Source organism: Zootoca vivipara, chromosome 3, assembly GCF_963506605.1.
Source record: "Zootoca vivipara chromosome 3, rZooViv1.1, whole genome shotgun sequence".
Lineage (NCBI taxonomy): Eukaryota > Metazoa > Chordata > Lepidosauria > Squamata > Lacertidae > Zootoca > Zootoca vivipara.
Genome location: NC_083278.1, coordinates 99,993,626 through 100,009,807, shown reverse-complemented (window position 1 = coordinate 100,009,807; position 16,182 = coordinate 99,993,626). Strand labels below are relative to the sequence as shown.

The 16,182-nt window shown below is 38.4% G+C and overlaps 1 protein-coding gene across 2 annotated transcripts in view; it reads right to left on the bottom strand.

Annotated features, from left to right (window-relative positions):
- CAMKMT (calmodulin-lysine N-methyltransferase) overlaps nucleotides 1–16,182 on the bottom strand; it is a 239,654-nt gene that overhangs the window by 187,951 nt on the left and 35,521 nt on the right. The window lies entirely within an intron of this gene.

Genomic DNA, 16,182 nt, shown 5'->3' with positions numbered 1-16,182 from the left:
TCATGTGGATAACACTGCTCAAAGGAGGCAAATTACTGTAAGGTGGACAACATTCCTCTTTCTTCTTCAAGTGATAGTCCACATGACTCCACTTGAACTGACTGAACAGCAGATTCCCAGTGGGGTAGGAATACAAGGAGTTTCATCATGTAATGGAATGATCTCTGCCCTGGTTTCTCTATAAAAATATGGATATATCCTGAAGAAAGAGGGGCACACATGAAAAGAAACAGCACTGCCACTTGTCTATCAATGGTAAACCAAAGACAGCAACAGTATGGAGGTGAGGAGAGGAGATTCCAAATCATTACCAGAGAAGAGTGCGCAGATTTTCAATTTGTTCACTTAAAATGGCACTAACAGGATAATATTATGTATGTCTACTCAGAAGCGAGCCCTATTAAGCTCAACAGGATTTATTCCTCTATAGCAGAGGTTCTCAAATTGTCTACCCCCAGGTAGCTGTCTTTTAGAGCTTCTCTGAGTTATAAAGTGGGATATAAGCATTCTAAATAAAATTAATTAATGGCATCATTTTCTATTGTTATCTAGTTAATCTTTGGGGATGGCTAAATTCTTTGTCTCAGCATCTTCCTTGTGGCAAGAAGTTCCATAGCTCAGCTTTGCCCCAAGCTAAGCACAGCCACTTGCTCTGGAGGTATTGTGACAGCCTCCCCATTTTAAGCAGAATTTGCTGATTCAGAGAGTCTAAGTCAGGCCTCCCCAAACTGCGGCTCTCCAGATGTTTTGGCCTACAATTCCCATGATCCCTAGCTAAGAAGACCAGTGGTCAGGGATGATGGGAATTGTAGTCCAAAACATCTGGAGGGCCGAAGTTTGGGGATGCCTGGTCTAAGTGGAGAAGGCTTTTTTCCTTTATGTATTTCCCTTCCCAGTCTCAAAGCATTTCTACCCAACTCCTGTACTTTCTTCTCCCATTCTCCTTTCGCACTCAACTTGTACCTGATTCGCTGCGGCTCGCTCCCCCAACCCCCTAATCTCACCCCACATGCTTCCAGTTTCCTTCATCCCTCCTGGTTCTTTTACATTATCTTCTTCCTCCTGTAACCGAATCTCTCTCTTATATCCCTCTTCTATGGCATGGGCATGGGGTGGGAGAGGGAACTGTGACTGGGCAGCAGTATATCTGTCTAAAAGCAAAAGGTAGCAGCAAAAACGGAGTCTGTGCTCTTTATCAATTTCATGTTTAATTTAATGCAAAAAGAGAGAACTCAATTCTATCTGAGTACTATTTTGAAAGTTGTGCAACCAAAGTCCATCATTAGTATATCTATATTGCAGAGAGGGTATTGTGGTTGAGTAAGTTATGTAAGCCCTGCAAAATAGCCCAGGGGGAGGGTTGAGAGAGAGTAGGGCATGGCAACCCCACAGTGTGGTCCAATGTTGATATCCAGTTTCTTGGTGTATTTTTTATATATACAAATGGCAAGAGAGGGCTGTTAAGTTGACTGAGGGAACAATTGGATGGGTAATTATTTGCTTTTGCACCTGTAAGGCAAAAACAGAGGGATTCTGAGGGATGGGCTGCTGCTGGCATAAATACTTAAATGGGCATATTCATGTCAGAGGCTCAAATCCTTTTGCTGAGGATATGGATAAAAATATGCACAAGAAATGCTCTTAGAATACACCGCTTGCTTTCTAATTATTTAATCTTGGATTTATCAAAGCAAGGACATCTGAACCCCTTAGCTGCTGTAAGTCTTAAATCTCTTTGGACCTACCCCCTCTCACAATGTGAAATACCAGGTGTTGCACCAAGTGGAGCATTGCGAGAAAAATATCAATTAATGTAACGACATAACAGTAATACAACTTGTCTACAATTCATGAAACATGAGTTCTGCGCATGGTTTAGGAGTTGACAGTGACAGCAGGCTCCTGTGCTTTAACAGCTGTGCAGCAGGCTAAAATTCAACAGGTTAAGCCAGTGCTCCCCAACCTTTTTATCGCCGCGGACCAGTCGACGTTTGATAATTTTACCGCAGCCCGCTGAGGGGGGGGACGTTGATTGTTTATATTTTATTTAAATTGTTTTGATTTAATAATTTTAATTTAATTGTATTTAAATGTTCCTTGGGCGGCCCAGTACCAATTGATCCACGGACCGGGACCGGTCCGTGGCCCAGGGGTTGAAGACCACTGGGTTAAGCCACTGAATTAAAGGAAATACATTTGTGTTACTATTTTTTACTTAAACACACAGAGGTAATCCTCAAAACAACACTATATTTCAGGCTTAGAAAAGTAAGAAATTGCAATAAACACGAGGAAGAGAGCAACGCATCCTTAGGAAGGCTCAGAGTAGAGAATATAAGGCAAGAAGGAAAGCAGGGGGGGGGGAGAATGAGAAGAAAAATCACTGAAGCAATATATTTGATAACTAAATGATAGTTCCCTCCAACACAGAAGCATTAGGCAAGATTCTAGCCCCCCCCCTTACTTCCTCATTTTTAATCAACTGAATCAATTCAGTAGACTCCAAACGCAGCAGAGTTTTTAATATGTAATCTCTTTAGTTAAGTCTCACGTAATAAAGATTATATACTGTAGTTAAAATTGAAGTATTTAGCAGCATTAAAAATAACTGAACCAAATAAAACCCTAATCTAGGGTGACATTGTGACATTTCATTATCTGTGGCACTTCACCTACCTTGCTGGAAAGTATTTAATATCGTAATTGTGCTTAAAATATTATAAATATAAGCCCTAGCCCTAGATTTTAAAACAACATTCATTAGCACAACACCAAATAAATTAAAATATCAAATGTCACCTTAACCTGTTCTTAAAAGATTAACATAATGAAGAATTACTATAAAAAAAACCCGAGCTATTTCCGTGACAATACTTTAAAAGGCAGGTAGATTTTTTTATTAAAACCCACTAAATAAATTGCTACCTTACAAATAGTTAAAACTGCAGCAAATCATTTTATATTATCCCAAATAAGGAGAATGCATTTTAAAGCAAATTCTCATCTTTTATATCTCCCCGCCCCCCAAAAAAGAAATAAATGTAAATAATTCAAATTTTGAGTGCAGCCTTTTATAACTCCAGATCTGCATAATGTTAATTTCTATGAGTTAAAACAAAATAAAGACTAGACTTATGGTTTAAAAAATGCTCAAATTAGGCAGGTAGGCACGAGTGCCTGCACTCCCCCCCCCCTTCTGACAGTGGAGGTAGCTTAATAGCCGCTGACATCCTCACCCTCCGTGAATTCGTCTAAACTGCTTCAGAACTCCCCACCCCCCTGAATTTTCCAACATTGAGCTTCATTAGATTTCCCCAATTTCTAGTGTTATGAGAGAATTATAAATGAACTGTCACAACCAACCAACCCTGCTCCCCCAAATTTGAAACATGGGGCCAATCTCTTTTACAGTTAGAACTGAATGCTGAATTGTAGCAAGGGTAGAATTGCCAAATTAACTCTGTTCAGAAAGTGAGTTGTGCTTTCTAACATCAAAGTACAATTGCTGGAAAGCACAGGGAGAGTGTGGTTGCGCTCAGGAGGTCCTGCTCGTGGGCTTCCAATAGGCATCTGGCTGGCACTGTGAAAAAGGGTGCTGGATTACCTGGGCCACCAGTGCCCTGATCCAGCAGGCTCTTCTTCTGTTCTTACATATTCTCCATGCATTGTCACTCAGCTGCAGCCATGGATAAGAAATGCTGCTAATAAGCAATGCTTACAGTTAAGTAAGCACTATCCATTCCAAAAACATAAAAAAACTAAACCCCAAAACTAATTTCCTAGACAGAAGTGCCATATTTCAGACTCATTGTAGATGTACAAGGATCAGAGAACAACTCTTCCATCAGAAATCAGGTATTTGTTTTACAGTCCAAGAATATCTAATTTATGTTATTTTGAGACCAAAAAAAACAAAATCCAGACTACAAAACTGTCTGTTGACTTGAAAGCATGTTGGCTATTAGCAGTGAAATGCAATACAATGCACAAGGGTTGAGTAGCACCTTAAAAGATATGTAGCTTTTCAAAATATACTAATGGTGCTTCATAGCCAAGAGGTAATGGCTTGGTTTGCACATCATGGTAAACAAACTATAGCTTACTGGGACCACATGAACCTGCTGGTTCTCAGATGAAAGCTCACACCCGCTCTGATATTCCTTAGCTCAGAACAGTGTAGCGGTTAAAGCAAATTTTGTTTAGCACATCAGCTATTTCCTCAATCATAATCTGTAGCCAAAGCAAAGCATTATTATTGTACTTTATTTGTTTCTATACAGAGGCTTCAGCTAAACAACAGTTTAGTGTGACATGAATGAGCTTCAGACTTCTGTTTGCAATTAACTGTAATGTTATATCTGCATCTTAAACTGTGGCTAATGTCATAAACAAGTTGGCTTGTTATAGCAAACCATAGCTAAGACTAACCAGAATTTAGGGTCCATATGCAATGTTAAACTGCAGTTAAAAATTGGAAGTGAACCTTTCTAATCTGCTCTTCTTGGCCATGCCAGAAAAGGTGGGGTTAACACCAAAACAAAGCTTAACATTGTAGCTGAATACAACCTTCCATCTAGGGTACATTTTAGTTTAGAAAGAAAAGAAAATCTGACAATTTTGCACTGCCCTTTGCACTTCAGTATTAGAGAAAAACAGGTGGAGAAGTTCCAATTCACAAAATCAGCCTTTGTCATCCTGGTGCCCTCCGTGCGCTTTTTATTTATTTATTTATTTATTTATTTCATAAAACTTATCCCAGCTCAAAGTGTAAACCTCAGAAGTGGTTTACAAAAAGATACAACAAGAAAATCAGGAAAAGTTCACAACTGTACTTTAAAACATACCAAGGTGCAAAATCCAAAGAATAGTTATGTTCTGATCCAAATCCTTACTTAGTCCAGGAGGTGTGAATCAGGGCTTCTACACTTTTAGTTTGTATTCAGTATTTTTAGGTTTCGAGATTCTATTGGGGTTGTCACATGTGATCCTGTACTCTTTGTGCCTGAAAACATTTGGGGACAGTCACACATTTCCTATAATGCGCAATCAGTGCATTCCCTATAATGTTCTGCTGAGGTCCCATAACCTCTTATACCACAAACTTTCTGGCTTATTTTTGTCCTGCTTTTGTTGTGCTTCAGCCTCTGTAGCAGCAATAATGTGGAAGCAGCACTGAGGAAGCATCACAGAACAAACCAAACCAGAATGTATCTCCCTGCCTATTGAGATAAAGCAGGTGCCTGTTAGAAGCAGTCCGTGTGCTTTTAAATGTGTTTGTGGGAGGGGGAGTTATTATTTTATTTTATTTTATTTTGCTTTTGCTTTTGCTTTTATTATGTACTTTGTGGTTTTATTCTGTATTTCATGTCTGGGATCTTCAGATGATGGGCGGTATACTAATTTTAACAACAAAAGCAGCAGCAGCAGCAACAACAACAACAACAAAACACTCTTAATGGGTCAGGAACACATTGCAAAAGACATCCACAATTAAACACCAGTCTGGAGGGGCCATTAGATCAGTTTGCTTACAAATGTAGACCAATGAAATTCTATTCTGTATGCAAGACCTGGCACTATGAAAATATACTTTAGCATGTAGGGTGCTATATTAATCAGTATATGGAAAAAGAGTATTGTTTTTGCCCAACTTATTTATGCTAGAAGTGTTTTGACCCACTATAGAAATTTGAAGGCCTTTCCTGTGAATAGGACTTTCAATTCACAATGGTTCTTCTATAATATTTTATTCATATGTATGCATTTCACCTCGTGAAAATACATCTAACAATGTACAAGACAGATCTGATAATATTATGACAGTTTTAAATGTAGCCTTTCAACTAAAGCCTATATTTGCTACCTAAGTGGATAAAAACACAGATAACGAGAAGTAGAACAAATTATTTTGATAATATAATTGTATACTTTTAAAAATATATATAGGGATAATACTGTACAATGAAAAAACCAAACAATAAACAAAGATGCTTTAAAAAAATCAGGGTTTTTTTGTTTTTCAGAACTCACAGGAGTTTGAATTTCCAACATGTAATACTTAAAACAAGGCCAAGTTGAATTAAAAAATGAAAAGATTCCTACCAGAGAAAGCATGTCCCAAAAAAGAAAAACCTGATATAAATAGCGAGATGAGCAATAAAGAAACTAAGTATTTGTTTTGAAGTTGAGGGCTGGGGAAAGAAAGTGAAAGTGATTCAAGACTATCAAGAGAAAAAGCTGAATTAAGTTTTATGAATCATAGTCTTATGATTCATTGCTTATTAAGAAACAAAGATCCAACATTACTCCAAAAAGCATGGCACTGAACTCTTCAAGACAATTATTGCTATCCAGTTTCCAACACAGATCAAGATTTAAGCCACATTCAGAACACACATTTAAGTGCTGGCCCTATCCCCAGCCTCTGCCTGCACTGCAAAGGTTTTGCACAGTCCATGTGTGCCTAATCACATAACCTGAACCTTGGATTTCTCAAGAGTGCCAGATGACATGGACAAAGTCGAAGTTCATATAATGTCCAAACATGCACAGGAGAGAGGGGGTTGCAGTGACAAACCCACCCCACCCCTTTGCAAATTATATATTATAAATTGCTTCGGTGATTTTGAGGCTTAATCCAAAATTAAGATAGATTTAAGGTTGTTGGAGTCTCTGTTATCTTCTCTCTCTCCTACATCATATGGAGGTCACTTATATGATGGATGTATATTCTGTATTATTTTATTAATACTATTGCCACAAGTTTGTCATGACCTTTGGCTAGAACCGTAAATTTATGAACTTAACTGAACATTCAGTATTATTATTATTATTATTATTATTATTATTATTATTATTATTATATTTGTTAGTTGTTCTATCTTGCCCAGAGCAACCCAAAGTGACATGCAACCAAACAAGCAAACGGACAAAAAAAAATCCACATACATTACAACCAAGAGGAAAAAGAATATGGGTTCATAGGATTTGGATAGTCTATCTTCAGTAGACTATGTTCTGATAACCTCCATAGTAGCATAATATAATGAACATCAGGCTGCCTTGGGAAACTGCATGGAAACGACAGCTGCTGTTTAATTCAGTGGCCAGACAAGGACTACCGTACTCATGCCAAACATGAGTATTACACCTATTCTGCACTTCTTGTAAGTTTCCAAGAAAAAAAAATCGAAGTGCTGATCTTAATCTATAAATCCTTACAAACCTTGGTTTACCCCACTAATTTATAGTATTTCCTAATATAAGCCTATCCAGATATTGAGGTAATCAGTGGAGGCCTGGTGGAAAATGTCACCTCTGTCAAAAGTATCATAGGGAAACTACAAAAGTAGTAATGGCCTCCTGTCTAAGCCACGGAGATCCATCTAGTTAGTACCTGCAAATCTGATTATTAAAATCTGCTGACTGGGACAGGGGTGAGGGTTGCTCACAATCCTAAGATTTCATAGAATCATTGAGTTGTAGAGTTGGAAGATATCTCAAGGGTGATCTAGTCCAATCACATACAATGCTGGAATTTCAATTAAAGCATCCATGACAGATGGCCATCCAATATCCACTTAAGAACCTCCAAGGAAGTGGTCCAAAAGTGGAAGTTGCAGGAATTACCTACTATTGCAGAGTGGCAGACAAAGATGATGGACTTTGCAGAACTGGCCAGACTGACTTGCAGGATTCGAGACCAGGATGATCAGAAATTCCAAAGGGACTGGAGTAAAATTTATTGCATATTTGAATGATAATTGCAAAAATTTGAAGACACTAGCAGGGTTGAAATAAATCCTACAATGTGGACAATAGATTAAAGACTCAAATTGCTCAATTGGAGCTGAAATAGAATACCTACTGAAGGGATAAAGGGAAGTCGCATGCTCGGCAGAGCAGAAAGGTTTTATATTTGGTATTGTAATGTTGAAAAGCTGAAATGTTGTTTAAGAAGGAAAATAATAATAAAAAATTTTTTAAAAAAAGAACCTCCAAGGAAAGCGAGTCCACAACCTTCGAAGAGAGCCCATTCCACTGTTGAACAGCTCTTACCTGCATAAAGTTATTCCTGATGTTTAATCAGAATCTCCTTTATTGTAACTTGACGCCACTGGTTCGGGTCCTATCCTCCAGAGTAGGAAAAAATGAGTTTGCTCAATCTTTCACATGACAGCCCTTTAGATATTTGAAGATGACTATCATATCTCCTCTCGGTCTCCTCTTTTCCAGGCTAAACATACCCAACTCCCTCAACCGTTCCTCATAACACTTGGTTTCCAGACCCTTGATTATCTTAGTCACCTTCCTCTACACACAATCCAGTTTGTCAAAATCCTTAAATTGTGGTACCCAAAACTGGACACAAGACAGGGTTTGAGTTCCAACAGATATTGGGGTAGTGACTACTAAATCTCTCATTTTTGAATGTTTGGAATCTGTTCTAGGAAGGCATCATCTAGTCTGATTTGAAGGTGTATAGCAGAACATTCAACTTTATTAATAAGTTAATTAGAAAAGACACAAAATGGATTGGTGCTAAAAGCTGAATTGAAATGTCAAGATGAATAGACTACCTAAATCAAACAGCAGTCCCTTGCCACACTTTAAAGAATTATCACAAGACTGATAGCAGAGATTGTCAAAATACAGCAGCAAATGTTTCCATGGGGTGATACTATCTTTTATTAGAGTTAGTTTCATTTTTGCTATCTGAAGCATTTAAATCAAACAGATCCTAGTACTGTCTTTTTTAATTTAAAAGGGAACCTTTTAATTATCTAATGCTAATGATTTTATTACTATGATTTCATAGCCGATTGTTAACATAGACACTTGCTAAGCATACATGATTAAAATAGTAAATTTACAAAGGCTTTTATAACTAGGTTTTAAAAACCAAATCAGTCAACTACCATTGAACTCATTTAAGTGTCAATATAGCTTTTACTGTGCTGGTTGTAATCCTTTACCAATTCAGCAATGCAACTTCCATTCCTTGTTCTAATCTCATGTAATTTACCCTATTTAATTCCTTGCTTCTGGATATACCACATTTGCCACCCAATGAGTTTATTTTACTGGTCATTTACTTTTAACAGGAAATGAAACTATTTTAGAGGAATAATCTCCCTGTAAATCCAGCACAGGATAAAAAGCTCTTATTTATCCAGTGTTTTATTCCTTGAATTGAAGCATTATTGGGTAGAGTAAGCAATAAACAAAAACACCTCAGGGGCCCAAGAAGAGCAATGTAATGAATTACATTTAATTAAATCAAAGGATGGGAGTCCTAGAGTTAAATGAGCTGAGGAATGAATTTGCATTAACACCTACCAGCGAAACAAGAAGTCCTTGGTTTAGTCTGAAACTACAATTGTTGCCATCTATTTTCTACACTGAAGGGGGCCATTAGCTAAATTTTGAGGCATTGTTTGTCCATTGATGAGAGACTGCCTTCTCCATATTTTCACTTCCTGACATTGGGAAATTGCCTGCTAAAATAAACAGTTCCCTCTAAAACAGAACAAACATCTCCAATCAATCTCCAGCTTTGCATAGCTATACAACCTCTATTCAGATATACGGGATGTGGGGGTGTGGAGTCAGTAGATTGTAACACCATCTTTTAAAAGTAAAGGCATGATATTCACATTTCCAAATAAAATGATATGCACCTAAAGGAGATATATACACTAGTTTATGCTGGCACATAGATGGCAAGAGAAAACCAATGACCTAGGTACAGGTCTTGATACGAGCTTGATACGAGTACTTTATTGTCTTTAGTAACTTTGCCATGTTTTTAAAATTGAAGGAACTACTAATATCTGCTCTCAGCCAACTTTAGAGATCAGGAAATGCCTTAGAGATCAGAAAGAATCAAATCAGTAGAGCAGATCAATTGGGAAAAAGGAAACTGACACCAAGAAAAGGGAAACTCTTTGTGGAAATCCTACATATACTTAGTAATGAACATTATTAATGAACTCTTCCTCTCTCTACACAGTAGTGAAGCAGTATTCAGAGGGTCACAGCAGAATTTATGCTGGCAACACAGAATAACAGTCATTCAATGGGTTGAAAGTATGACTCATTTCAAATAAGTTCAAGATTGGGCATGTGGTTCAAGTCACCACTGTATAGAAATAAAGTGCATTTTGCTTTTTTAAAGTGAAAATTAGTTAAACCATTTTAAGGATATACAAATGCAGGAAAATAGATTGTGATGGCTTTCAAATCACCTTTTCCCTCCAATGGCTCCTGCTAAAAGGCTGAATTTATAAAATGAATTTTTATAGGCAATCAGTGCTTATTGTACCCTGGTGCCTTAAAGAAACGAAATAGTCAAGATAGTTATGTTTGAAAAATAGGTGCTGAACATGAGTATAATAATTTCATAATACTTTCTGAGCCTTTGTAACTTAGCATTCAAAGAAGAGAGTATACATAGCAATAAAAATGTCCTTTTGAAGAAATTCTGCAGTCAAATCTGAGGTTCCATAATAATATGTCCATTCTTACCTAACCTATATATTTTCTGAGTTGAAAGGGTTTAAACTGCAGTTCATCTGTGGCACAAGAGAAAAATGAGACAGCTGTAGGAATACCGGTATGCTTGCTATCATGTGCACATCCAATAAACTGAATTGTGAGCTCACCTTAACAGATGCTTAACAGGGACCACAGGCTGCTAATGGTGCCTCAAATCTATTCAACAAGGCCTGGTCAACATTTGCAGAAGGACTGGGAAATAAAACTCTGATGTTGTAGAGTGGACTATATATACCACATGAGTCTGCTGGGGGAAATCACACGTTTTAAGCTCCCCCGCATAAAACTCTCTCAGCAAATATGTTTTGCAGAGAGAAATGCTGTAGTCCAGTGCAGCCTGCTCTCTGCTGTGCTGGTTTTCTACTTCAATGAATTTTTGTTGTTACTGTTTTTACCAAGGCGAGCTTTCAAAAACAAGGCCTTCACCTAGGGGAGTTTTTAATGTGTGACATTTTAATGTATTTTAATCGTTGTTGGAAGCCGCCCAGAGTGGCTGGGGAAACCCAGCCGGATGGGCGGGGTACAAATAATATATTATTATTATTATTATTATTATTATTATTATTATTATTATTATTATTAAATAAGGCATTGTATTTCTATAGGACTTTATACAGTTGCATGTGTAGATCAGGAATTACTGTACTTAGTATGGTTCACAGATGAGGTAGGAGAATTCTGCATTGTGCCACTAATGCTCCTCCATATAGAAAGCTTTCCGCATACAATAAACTTGCCAGCCTAGGGAGGGGGCTAAGCTCTCCCACATATCTGCTGGTTTTCTATACACAGATTATACAGTCATACCTCAGTTTACGTCCGCTGCAGGTTACATCTTTTCAGATTACGGGCGCGACGAACCTGGAAGTCCCGGAACGGGTTACTTCCTGCTTCGGCGTGTGTGCATGCGCAGAAGCGCTAAATTGCGCTTTGCCCATGCGCAGAAGCGCCGAATTGCATCACACACGTGTGCAAGCGTGGCGCTTCAGGATGTGGCCTTTTCATGTTGCAAACTGGCCTCCGGAACGGGTCCTGTTTGTACAAAGGTACCACTGTATTTAAGAAGGTATGCTGAAATGCAATCTTCCACTTCCAGTATTAGGTGGTTATAGTCTATAAACCACATAACTTGTAGAACAATTCTGATAGCGTATTTTCACCAGGCTCTAATACTATATAGAACTCTGCAAAACTCCTGCTAGAGGACCAAACTGGGATCAAAGATTTGCAATCACTGACCATAATCCAGATATTTTAAACTTACAGGTGAAAAACCCTTAAGTCTTTTAACTTGCACTGCATCACCCCATTTCCAGTAGTAATAATAATACTTAGCACAGAATTCATCATCTTAGTAATCCTTACAATAAGGAAGACCAATGCAATCCCCTTACTGAAGTTAAGCTCCTAGTGAGTTTTGAGCACATATGAAATTTGAACTCCTCGCAGCCCACAGTAATAGCCTTTATTACTCCATAGTGGTACTGTCAAACAAGGGAGGTCTGATCATTTGGAGTTTGGGGATACACACAACACAATTTATGTTCTTCATACTCTCGTAATATATTCCATTTCTATTTCACGTAAAGCACATGAGTGATATATTATATACATACAAACACTGGAAAATATTTAGAAGATAAAGATAAATGTATTATAATAATTCATAATAATTTATTATTTATACCCCGCCCATCTGGCTGGGTTTGCGCACACTGTAAAGTTGTAGCATAAAGCAGCTTCAAATTATGCTTTCAAGCTACTTACATTATTTGTGTGTTCTTAGATAAACATTGTTGAACTTGATACCAAATAGAAAATTGAAAGATTTTACAAATATGTCCATTCAGTGTGAAAAGTACCGTATTTTTTCTTCTATAAGACGCCCCCATGTACAAGACACCCCCTATTTTTGGGGACTCAGATTTTAGAAAATAGGGGGAGATGGCCCCATGTATAAGATGCCCCCTAATTTTTGACATTATTTTTAAGGGGGGAAACCTAGTCTTATACATGGAAAAATACGGTAAGTGGTAGAAATTTAGTTCATATTGGCTGTCCTTGATCTGTGCTTAAAAGATACACTGCTTATTCTACATTATGTTGCCATCTCTAACAATGCCATATACTAGGTCTACACTATCATACAAATCTAAGGTGACCTTAAACAGCATTAAAAGAAATTGGCCTTCTACATTTATGAAAATATAACCAATCCACATCTTACATTTCCCCCCTCTTTTATATATCTTAGTTTAATTGTATTATATCTTCAAAGAGATGTCTGTAATTGAAATACATGAAACACAGCAAGCATATGGAACAATGCAGTCTTCATATTATGCAATCACCGACTAGCTCATTAATTAATGGTGAATTCAAAGAGCCACTTCAAATGTGGTATGTTTCTTACATATGTAGTTCTTCCATATAGGGGAAACTGTCACAATTCAAGTGACCTTAACCAGCACTTTGAACAATATGTATTGTTCTCTAAAGGCAGGTATGCTATTTCTATGGTAACCAGAATACTTTACACTCCATTGAGTAGGATGTTGGTCAATAAGTGCTGAAGACAAAGTTATCTGAGGGATAGACAGTACACAGACTTAGAATGGGACAAACCTTTAACAAAGGTAGCTAGACGGTTGTCATGTGGGAGGTGGAAAAACAATGAGTGACTTACCAGTAAAAGAAGAGCAATTTATCCAATTATTATTATTATTATTATTATTATTATTATTATTCCCCACCATAGTAGAACCTCAAACTGAAATTGGACTATCAAATCAAGCTATCTCTTCATAACCCTGTAACTTGTTATAAAGGGAAACACACGATGTCACATCATCACATTGGACTTTCCCCCCAACCACACCCACTCCATACATTTCCATTACATTTGGTTACGAACTTAATTCGTTCCGCAGGTCCGTTCTTAAGCTGAAACTGTTCTTATCCTGAGCCGCGCTTTCGCTAATGGGGCATCCCGCTGCGCGTGCACCTCCGGCATGTGATTTCCGTTCGCATCCTGGGGCAAAGTTCACAACCAGGAGCAGCTACTTCCGGGTTAGTGGAGCTCATAACCTGAAGCATTCATAACCAGAAGCATTCGTAACCAGAGGTACCACTCTACTGAGCAGGATGGGGATCTGACATGAAATTGCTATTTTCAGCAGCCATCCCACATTACTGGATAATATCTAATTCCTGAGTCTGCCGTGAGAAGGACAGATGACTAAGATACCTACAAAAACTTCACAACAACATAAGTGTCTGGTTAAATGGTCACCCACAAGAACTTCTAAAATGTAAAACTGCTTTGTGTTTGTGGGTGCCAGACACCCATAATTCCTGGATTTAGTAAATGTTAGGATCAATGCTTAGAAGGTTAAACTGGAAATTAGACTCTTAATAGTTGGACTCAGCTTCTCGTGTTCAGGAGGTCAGCCTGAGAGGTGGGCCATTAACAGAGAACAAAGACAGACTCTGTGCCAGCCACCCAATGGGTGCAGCCCCTCCCTGAGCTCTGGGATAGTTTGAAGCAGAGACTGCCCCTGGCAGTGTGATCCCAGTGGGGTGCCATCGCGGCTGCCCCCACCCACCCACTCTGGGTGCCATGCCCCTGCAGGCGGCATGCCACGCCCCCAAGATGCGTGCCAGCCCCGTCCCTGCCTGCTCGCCGCCGCCGCTGACCCCCCCCCCGGTGCTGGAGCATGAAGCTCCGCCACTGAGTTGGGATGATGTGGGCTGGAGAAAAACAGTTTCAGTCTGTAAAATGCAGCAAGCTGGAGAGAGGCCAAGCCATGGTTGGTGTCTTTTGGAATCTCAAACTCCTGTGACTATTAGAGAAGCAACAACCTCTTGGGGAGCCAAGTGAGCACCTCCATTGTAGGCTCAGGTTGCATATATGCGTAAATAAACCATATATCATAAGGACACCACAGTTGCTGCTATGCCACATTTCCAAAGGAAACACTAACCCTGGGTAAGCACTTGAACCCCTGGAATCTCGCACCACTCAGAGACTGGGGTGGAATTTTTGTTTATTTATGTTTGTGTGAGCAGAGAAGTATATCCATGTTGAATGTATAAGGAATGCAACATGGAAACATTTCTGAGCAAAAAGAAACAAAATTACATGTCAGCATCTGAGGGATAGCCTTACTTCGCCTCAGCTTTCCTGTTCTCTTTTTCTGGAGTCTTCACCAACTGAAGGACAGTAGATAACAACCATGAATAGGACTTTCTTAGTGGTGACACCGTGACTGTGAAATGATCTCGCTAAGTTTGCAAGGTGCTACACACAGTAGTTATATTTTCAGCACCAGGCATATTATCACTGGGGGTTTTTCTAGGATTTTAAACCCTGAGCAGATTTGATGCTGCTTTTACCTGTTTTCAGTTTTGTTGCTATATTGTTATCTTTGGTATTCTTATTGTTACATGGATATATTCTGTGTAAGATCCCTTGGTAATTTTTATTTGAAATGTTGGGTATACAAAGAAGAAGAAGAAGAAGAAGAAGAAGAAGAAGAAGAAGAAGAAGAAGAAGAAGAAGAAGAAGAAGAAGAAGAAGAAGAAGAAGAAGAAGAAGAAGAAAATAAATAAATCAAAGTCTAGTAGCTGATTTTTGAAAAGAGATGCTAGGTTTCTTATGCCTGGAAGCCACATCCTTTGACCTTCTGATTTTTTTTTTTTTACTTTCTGGTATTCACATACACACATTTTCCTTCTTTGAATTTAATCTGGGCCACTGCAGACATAACATTAACCCCAACTAAGGGATCAGGGATGGGTGAGAATTTGAGTGCTGACTTCCCCAGACACTTCCCTCACCTGTTGAAATCCCTTCCATTCCATCCCCCTTTAGAGTGGAACATTTTTAATCCGACCACTGTTAATCTTGTTTAAAATGAACCCAGGGAAGTTCCTATCTATATTAGAACCCTGAATAAATCCCAGGAGCGGAAGGGAACATCGTAACAATAGAGTATTTTTGTGGCTCATACCCTTAAATAGACTTCTGTCTAATTTGGATGTAAAATTCCCATATGAGAACACAATAAGAATATTCTCTTAAACATCTCCAGATTCTTAATTTCTGTTGACTACAAATTCATTACTATGGTTAAGACATATTGTCAAAAATAATGGCTTTTGTCTGTGACAAATGTCAACTACACACACACACACACACACTTTAACTGCATCTCTGGTACAATTTCAATTCTCCAGTGCTGTTATCTCTAGGATGTATTCACACTAAGCGATCACAGTAAAACAAATAGAAGTGTTTAGTTCCAAGCCTCCAACAAGAAACATTTAGCAGATGTTAATTAACCCCGCAGAGCAGAAGCAGGATTTGAAGTTAGTCCAAACAATGTCCTAGCTTAACTCTGAGGACTTACAAAATGAGCTATCAGGACCTATTAGTGCATGGTAATGGATTAGGCACTTGAAGAAGTGACCCTCAACTCTTTATTCTGACCCAGGTTTCACAAATGGGGCACAAGATTGACCCTCACACAATATAATCAGCAAAAGATCTAAAAAATGTATCTCCCTGTTATGTGAAACCACAGCCTTAGTTACTCAGGCATGTTCACTAAAAATAAGTGAAGG